Source organism: Zingiber officinale, chromosome 1A (assembly GCF_018446385.1).
Source record: "Zingiber officinale cultivar Zhangliang chromosome 1A, Zo_v1.1, whole genome shotgun sequence".
Taxonomy (NCBI): domain Eukaryota; kingdom Viridiplantae; phylum Streptophyta; class Magnoliopsida; order Zingiberales; family Zingiberaceae; genus Zingiber; species Zingiber officinale.
In genome coordinates this window covers 137,466,034-137,475,293 of record NC_055987.1, presented here as the reverse complement: position 1 = coordinate 137,475,293, position 9,260 = coordinate 137,466,034, and positions in this window count along the sequence as shown.

Here is a 9,260-nt window from a genome sequence, read left to right as displayed (position 1 = left end):
TTCCCTACTGAGACTGTATACTGGTGATCTCCATGTTGTTTATGGACCATGCACTATCTTGTCTATTACCCGCTGAGTTACCTATACTCACCACCGCATGTATACATTTATGTTTTCAGGTAGATGGTTGGAGTGTCGCTCGGAGTATCCTGTCTGCCGGGTCCTACGTCACATCCGAAGACTGTGTTCGTTTTCTATTTGTATATTCTTTTCTTATTTGTGGCATTGTATTTGTGTTTAGCCATGTGGCTATCTTATTCTTTTGGTGTTGTATTTGTGTTTAAGCCGTGCCGGCATGCATTGTATCTATTTGTCTTGTGTGGGCTTTCCGTTTTCGTTTTTCCGCTGTGTTGGTTTTTGGTACAGCCGTGTGGGCTGTTTTATATATAACTGCGTGGTTGTGATTGTTTCATTCCAGCCGTGTGGGCTGTTATTATAACTGCGTGGTTGTGTATATAAATATTTCAGCCGCATGTGGCTGATGTATTTTGCTTGTAGTGATGCTTCATATTGTCACTGGTACAGGGGAGATTTTGCCGGATTTTTGTCTGGCAGGGTGTCCTTTGGGGCGTGACACTTACTATCATCCAAAACTTCTCCAGTGCTATTTTTCAAGTTAAACTTTTATCCCTATTTGATCTGGTTCTAATTACCCAGCGTAGTAAACTAATATTTTGGAGGTGCAAACTAATTTGGAGCCTCCTCCTGAATTATTGAGTTTTTATGTTTTAGGTTTACATCATTTATTTTTATAGTTATAATAAACTTGATGATAATTATTTGATTTATTTCAGTTTGACTTTATTTTATTATTTGATGTATTTAAGTTTGACTTGTTTGACTTTATTTTTTATTTCATTTTATTTGATTCTTTAGTTTTGAATTAATGAGTTTAGTTGGATTTGATTTTAGATAATGAATTTTAGTTTTGGGTACATAGAATTTATTAAGTCCTACTTGCGTGGTAGGATGCACTTTCGGAACCCAAGCTTTAGTCAAATTTGTTGGTGCGGGAAGCATCCGACGATCGAACCTGAGTTTTGATAATGACAAAGGGTTCAAAGTTAAGGTTATTTATGGTCAAGTTTGAATGAGATTGTAGGAAAGTCCTAAGGGTCCTTAGGCAAAAGTTTTAACTGCAGTTAGGAAGGTGGAAAGTCCTAGGGGGTGGTAACCCTAGGCAGAAAGTCTTGGCGGGTCGAGAGCATCAGGAAAAATCCTAGAGTCGAGGACTCTAGGTTGAAATCTTAGTGTCGCAAATCGGGTGGAAGTTTGGGCGGGCCATGGAGTGAACATCTAGCTTGAAGATCGGAAGCTTCGGACGCTGAGCAAAAGTCCAGTTGGTCTGGAGGATCAATCTGACAACAGGTAACTTCTCCTAAGAGGAGTAGGTGAAGGTGCGTTCCCTGAAAAGAGAACAGTAGGTGTCGGTTCGACCTAAAGTTTTGACGAAACTCAAAGTCAGAATCGGCCAGTCAGAGACTGTCAAATTTCAGTTTATATATATTGTTTTATGCCTGAACTAACTTTATTTTGCAGAAAATAAGGGATTGGAAAAAGCTGGTCCAGGTGCCCGAAGTCCGGGCACCCGGAACTGGTTCGGGCGCCGAAAGTCCGAGCGCCCGGAACTGGTCCAGGCGCCCGGAGTTGGTCCAGGTGCCCGAAACTCAAAAGTTATTGCCAAGCTGATGTGGCGCATGTAGAGTGGTCGAGCCACGTGGTCTAGGTGCCCAGAGGGATTCCGGGCACTCGGAACAACCTATAAAAGCAGCATCGACTAGGAACTTAAAAACAACACAACGAACGACTTTCACTTCTTTGAGCTGCTCAGAAAACGCTTCCACGACGCCCGAAAGCTCCGACGACGATTCTTCTAGAGATTTCCTCATACGAAGTTGTCGGTATTGTTTTATTTAAAAGTTACTTGTACTACAACTGTAATCATTTTGTATTGTTTCAAATTGATCAGTGATTGCCCATCAAAAGCACTCTTACGTGCGGGCCTTGGAGTAGGAGTCGCCATAGGCTCCAAACCAAGTAAAATCTTGGACTTGTTAGCATTTCTGTGTTTTTTTTATTTCATTATTCCACTGCGTATTTACTTAAAATGAACGAAATAGCCACGAGCACTATTCACCCCCCCCCTCTCTAGCGCTTTTCGATCCTACAATTTGTATCAGAGTGAGGTCGCATCAAATCGGTGAAATCACTATTCAAGTAATTTTTTTCTCTTTCGTGGTAATTTTTAATTTTTGGAGTCAATCGGAATCGGTAAAATTACCGCCTTCCGATTTGTTTTATCAATCGAGTTCTCGAAGTTGGTGCAACCACCACTCGAGTTTTTATTATATTCTCTTGATCCTGCACTACTAATCTAAGACCAAGTCTTGGAACCTTTGCTGTCTTTTTATTGTGTGCGAGATTTCTTCTTAAAATGGCCCCACCAAGAAGGGTATAGTACTGCACGCCCTCCCCTCTTCTCTTGCGAGGATTTTGGCTACTAGAAGAGACGAATAGAGTACCACATCAAGACATAAGTTGAGATGTGGATAATCATCCAAACGGGTCTCGAACTTCCACTCGACGGTGTTGGAAAGCCAGTGTCATGTCAAAACTGGGACACAACTTTAATGAAGAAAATTGAGGCCGGCGCTAAAGCAACATGCACTCTTCAATACAGCTTAACCAAAGAAGAGCTAAACCGAGTCAACCCGTTCTCAAGCGCGAAAGAATTATGGAAAAAGTTGATTGAGCTGCAAGAGGGCACTTTTGACATAAAGGTAAGCAAATGAGATTTAATTCTAAATAAATTATATAATATAAAAATGCAGGAGGGAGAGTCAGCGAGCCAACTTCATGCTCGCATACAAGATCTACTGAACGGACTCCACACGATTAGACAGAGGGTTGAAAATCGTGACATCATCAGGTGCATTAAATGTATTTCGAAGGAACACCTTGTGGGCATTCATGGTAGATGCTTACAAAGTGTCTAGGGATTTGTCATTAATTAAATTAGATGAATTATTTCCTGAATTTGAACTTCATGAATAAACTAATACTACTTTGGTCGAAAAAGGTATTGCTTTGATTGTAGGAACGAGCAGAACGTGGGAATCAAAAGCAAAGCGCAGAACTAAACCTGAGTCCAAAGAAGAACCAGACTCAGAAGATGACGGCAACGAGATAGCAGCCGAACTCGTCAACCTTGTATGAAAGCTCTACAAAAAGACGAAAGGGTTCACCAAGAAAGACATCGAGAAAGTAATTCAATCCAAGATGGTGCAATCTAGTCCAAAAGTGAAGTCTGAAGTAACCTGCTATAGCTACAACAAGAAGGGACACATCAAAGACAACTGTTCTAACCAAAAGGAAACAAAGAAGCAAAGGAAGAAGAAAGCACTGCAGGCGACATGGGATGAGTCTTCTTCAGAAGATTCTGACGAAGAACTCGAACAGACGAGCTTCCTCGCGCTTACACCTAGGAACAAGTCGAAGAATTAGAAACTGAGAGCGAGTCAGAAACAGAATCTACGAAAAGCCACGGATCCGTATCCATTTTAGAAGGGCCTAAACCCACTGTAAGAACTTCTCAGCTAAATAAATTATATAATTTGGTTAATTATCTCATGCATAAGTTAGTCAAATCCAACCTCCGAGTTAAGTCACTCCAAAAGGAGTTAACAATCCTTAAGGAGGAGACTAAACTAAGTCCTTTGACTAAGTCAGTTCAAAATGGAAGTTCAACTCAAGTCCAACAACTTGAGGAAGAAAATTCTAATTTGAAAACTCAAGTTAAAGAACTTAAGGACATATTGGAACGATTCACTTTGGGTTCCAAGAATCTTGATCTGATTCTTGGAAAATAAAGAGTCGTTTACAATCGATCCGAACTTGGATTTAAGGCTAAACGCAAATACAAGTCTTACTTATCACTTGTAAATAGTGTTGGTGCAATATCCCTCAGGTCAAGGTTGACCTGGGTAACCAAGCTGAGTCTTGGTTTGAGTTTAGATGTTTGACAATAAGATATTGATTGAAGAAGAGTCAAGTAGGTCAAGGTTGATTGGATACTTGACTGGGAAGTCCTAACTGGGATGTTAGGCAAAATGAAAGTCCTGGTGAGTGAAGCCAGGCAGAAGAAAAGTCCTGGTGAGTGAAGTCAGGCAGAAGGAAGTCCTAGTGAGTGAAGCTAGGCAGATGGAAATCCTGGTGAGTGAAGCCAGGTGAAAGTCCTAGTGAGTGAAGCTAGGCAGATGGAAATCCTGGTGAGTGAAGCCAGGTGAAAGTCCTAGTGAGTGAAGCTAGGCAGATGGAAAACCCTAGTGAGTGAAGCTAGGTGAAAGCCCTGGTGAGTGAAGCCAGGCAAGGGAAAATCCAGATGGATCAAGGATGATCGGACATCTGGTGCTGGGAAGTCCAAGTAGGTCAAAGGATTGACTGGATACTTGGCATGAAAGAAAAGTCCAAGTAGGTCAAAGGGATTGACCGGATACTTGGCACAGAGAAAAGTCCAAGTGGGTCAAAGGGATTGACCGGACACTTGGTAAGGGAGTCCTAGCAGGTCAAGGGAGTGACTAGATGCTAGGCATGACATACCAACAGGTCAAGGTTGACCGGATGTTGGTTTGGGAGGTTTGGGACTTGGTTTTGGACAAAAATCAAGTGCTGGATCGATCAGTGGATCGATCCAGACCTGTCCCAGCGAACAGAGAGCTTCTGGATCGATCCGTGGATCGATCCAGAGGTCCCAATCGATCAGTGGATCGATTGGGACACGGCTGCTTCGCGCGATAAGCGCTGGATCGATCCGTGGATTGATCCAGGCGCGTTTCCAGAGCACAGAGGCGCTCTGGATCGATCCATGGATCGATCCAAAGTCTCCCCGATCGATTGGGAACATTCGAATCGATCGGGATCCGACCGTTGACATCATTTATAGCTGCAGGCGTTCGATGGCTGCGGTAATCAGCTCTCCGATTCACTCCAGAGCTCTCGCCAACTCCTCCACAGCACTCACAAAGCTCAGATCGCCAGTTCTTGAAGGATCTTGGAAGCTCTCCAAGTCAAGAGGCGGATCAAAGCCAAGAAGAGAAGCTAGGGTTAGGGTTTTGTACTCATTGTAAGCTTGTAAGCTTGTATTTCTTGTATCCTTTCCCTCTCTTCTTGTATTGAGTCTTGTAGGGCTTCTCCGCCCTTGGTAGTTACCATAAAGGAGAGTTTTATTTAGTGGAGGGTGTGTGTATTGGTGTGGATCCTTGGATTAGTCACCTCTTGTGAGGTGGATACCAAGTAAAACCAACCGTGTTAGCGTTATGTGTTTGTTTCTGTATTTTCCGTGCACATTCTTGAAGGAACAAGCAACGAGCGAACGCGACGAGCTATTCACCCCCTCTAGCTACTTTTGGTCCTAACAAGTGGTATCAGAGCGAGGCCGCTCTTCACCGGAATCATCGCCGGAAGGGTCAAGCATATCAAGAAAAGCTAGAGGGTGAAGAAGTTGGAGCAAATTCTTCAAGTTCAAGATTCTATCAAGCTCAACTTCAAGATGCAATTTCAAGATGGACTTGGATTTGACACAAGGGTGGCTCCACCATACACATCGGCAAGCTTCGATTCTTGGAGATCAAGAATCGAAAACTTTCTTATGATGGAGATAGAGCAATGGTTTGCTCTAATGGAAGGCTTCAAAGCTCCAACGAACTCCAAGGGCAAGCTTCTAAAGAAAAGCAGATGAAGCTCAGAGCAAATTCAAAGGGGCGAGGCAAATGACAAAGTGACCAAGCTTCTGGTCAACTTATTGCCTAGCCACATCTTGGCTCGAGTTGGAGAATTCGAAGATGCCAAGGAGCTTTGGAGCAAATTGGCCAAGCATCATGAAGAATCCAAAGAGGGTGACTCTTTGGAGCAAGACCAAAAGGAGGATTCCGAGGTTGATAGATGCTCAACCTCCGAAGAAGAGGAGATCCAAGAAGCTTCATCCTCAAGGGAATGCAACGAAGGGAACAAGGAGGGAGCATACTCCTTGTTTCATATTCAAGATGATGAAGCCTCCACCTCTAGGATTGAGGGGGAGCAATCCTTGGTGACACCGGATCAAGAAGAAGGAGAAGCTTCTACATCCGGGTCAAGAGATGAAGAGGATGAAGAAGCTTCCACCTCCACAAGTCAAGAAAAATCAAATGGAGGAGCATCACTATCGGATCAAGAGGAAGCCCCTACATCCACATCACATGGAGGAGAAAGCACCACCCCTACACAAGAAGGTATAAATGTTTCAATTAAAAATAAAAATCATATAATATGTTTTGAGTGTAGGGAAAGTGGGCACTACAAGAGCAAATGCCCTAAATTGGCCAAGAAGAAGGGCCAAGTGGCACAAAAGGGCAAGGAGAAGCCCAAGGAGACCATCCCCGGAACAAAGAAGAGCAAGGAGCACATCGTGTGCTTCTCTTGCAATCTAAAGGGGCATTACCGAAGTCAATGCCCTAAGGGGAAGAAGGTGGTCAAGGCTCAAGGAGGCACTAGTCAAGGGGGAGCCTCCAAGGTAAAAAGGAAGGTAACTTTCATTGAGCCTATTCCCTTGCAAAATGGTAAAAAGCATGCTAGGTCAAATTTTTATCATTTTAATGCGATTTACCATAAGAATAGGAAGCATGAGGGCTTTAAGGAAAAGCATGTGGCCCTACATGCCAAAACTACTATCCCTAAGGCTAGGAATGTAGGTAAAAACCTAGGCGATAACTCTAAGGATGTAAGATACAAGCCTAGAAACAAAAATGCTCATGGATCAAATGAAAAACCAAAAACTAAGGACTTAGTGATAGAAAATCAAGTCTTGAGATCAAGGCTTGATAAAATGGAAAAGACCCTAAAAAGGATGGAAAATATCCTATTAGGGCAAAATGAGCATAACCTAGGTTTAGGGGTACAAAAGTCATCCAATGGCCATAGAGGTTTGGGATACAAACCAAAGGCTAAGAAGGATGTGCCCTCTTACCATAGAGTTCCATATAGTTATGGAACAAACCCTAGGTCTAGTGGTCAAGCCAAGAATACTAGGGAAGTCATCCCTAAGAGTATTTTTGCAATAAATGTGACTAAGACTTCTAAGAAGTCTAAGAAAGTCACGAACAAGGTTACAAGGGAGGCTATCCCTAGAGTTGACCTAGAAAATGTGACCAAGGCTTCTAAGAAGCCCAACAAGGTCACTAGGAAGGTATCTAGGGAAGTTATCCCTAGTGAGTACCTAGAGCATCCAAGGAGCACCAATAGGTGTTGGGTTCCTAGGAGCATCTTCTCTACCCCATAGATGGGTTAGAGAGTGTCAACTCCGATTAGAAGGATAGGTAACCCAACTTTGAGGAAATTGACACTCAAGGAGCATTTTCAAGGTTTTAGTTAACCTTTGAAAATGAAATGGACCTTTTGATTACTCCTTGAAAGAGTAAAATGTGCCTAATGGTGGAAGAATTGATTTTAATCTTAAATGGCACATATTGGGAAATTCATAAGAACTATCAAGTTGGGATTTTGGTATGTTCTTAAGCAATTTAAGGCAACCGGGCCTTAAATTTAAAAGTGCTACTCTTGAGGAAACATGGAATATGCCAACATTTGAGGACATGTTTATTTTCAATTGGCATACATTAAATCAAGGAAATTAGAAATGCCAATTTAGGTTTTGGCATTCTCTTGTAGCACTTTAGGGCAATCTAGGTTTAAGGTGTAAGTTTAGCTAAGACTTTAAGGATACTTAGATAGTTAATCTAGGTATATTTTATTTATGCTAAATCTTGCCATGATTGTTTGCCCATCATATGCCATGACATCATGTCTAGTTTTTGCATTCATGTTTTATTATGGAAAATCCAAAAATACCATGTCATGACATTCATACATCATGTAGTAATAGGATATTTTCTTTTGAAAGTTATTTTATTTTGATGTATGCCATAACATAATCATGCATTAAGTTTAATTCCTTGTAATTAAGGACAAATGACATTTAACGACACTTATTGACAAGTGACATCCTAGGTAAATGTCTAACATTTCTAAAATGCCTAGATAAATATGCATGATCCCTAGATTAGGGCAAAAACCAAAATCTACATCTCACAAAGACTATAAGGTGACTTGTATGTGTTTTAGTGCATATTATATACAAGTGAGATGTTAGGATGATGAACAAAACTCAAGATGTTGATTTAGTGCATTCTTTTGAGTTTTAGATTCATCAAAACACATAGTTATGTGTTTTCCCATCATTGGGAAAGCTAATGTACAAGTCATGTGCATTATGCCCAAGGAACATGATGGGATATTGGTTTTGAAAATGTTTTTAAAATGTTTTTGGAAAACCTTGGTGAAGGCTATCTTTTGATAGTAATCACCATTGAATAGTTAGACACAAACTTGAAGAAAAACACTAAAGTTTTTGCAAGTTTTCAAGTGTGTGTCAATCTTTGAAAATATGATGTATTTTTATAGAAAGCTATTTTTCCATGATTAAGTATGCCCTAAATAATGTCTACACGAAATTTCATAATTTTTGGATTTTTGTAGAATTTTCTAGGGGTTTCTGAAGTTGACTGAAATGGAATTTCAGCAACTATCAGAGCTCCGATCGATCCATGGATGGATTGGAGTTCCTGAATCGATCCATGGATCGATTCAAACAGCAATTCCCGCGAGCAGAAGCTCGCTGGATCGATCAGCCGATCGATCCAGGGAGTCTGAATCGATCAGTGGATCGATTCAGAAAGGTTCAATCGATTGGAACCCAACTCCAATCGATCCAAGTTGCTGATTTTGGCTGGGAAGGCCTGATTTCAGCATCTTTGAACCTCTTTGAGTCTAGGTAACCATTCCAAACCCCTTAAATACATTTGTATACATACAAAGGGTGTTTTCATGTTGAAAACAAGGATGGATTGGTTAACGAAGACTAAGTAGAAGTTTAGGTTGAGGTTGTTTCAAATTTTGAATATTTGAACCTCAAAACTTCTAAATTTGGGTTTCCTAATGGTTTAGGGATTCCAAGTCATTGTTGGTGCAATGACAGAAGTTACCACCATGTCTTTAGGGGAGGGACTCTTTAAAGACATGAAAATTATTTTTCATGAACCTTGGAAGGTGGTTAACCTTCTGTTGTGAACTTGCTCAAGGTTGAGCATTTAAACTTGAAATGGGGAGAAATGGGGAGTGGATATCCTCATTATTTCAAGTGGACACTCAAGTGGTAGATAATGCTCAAG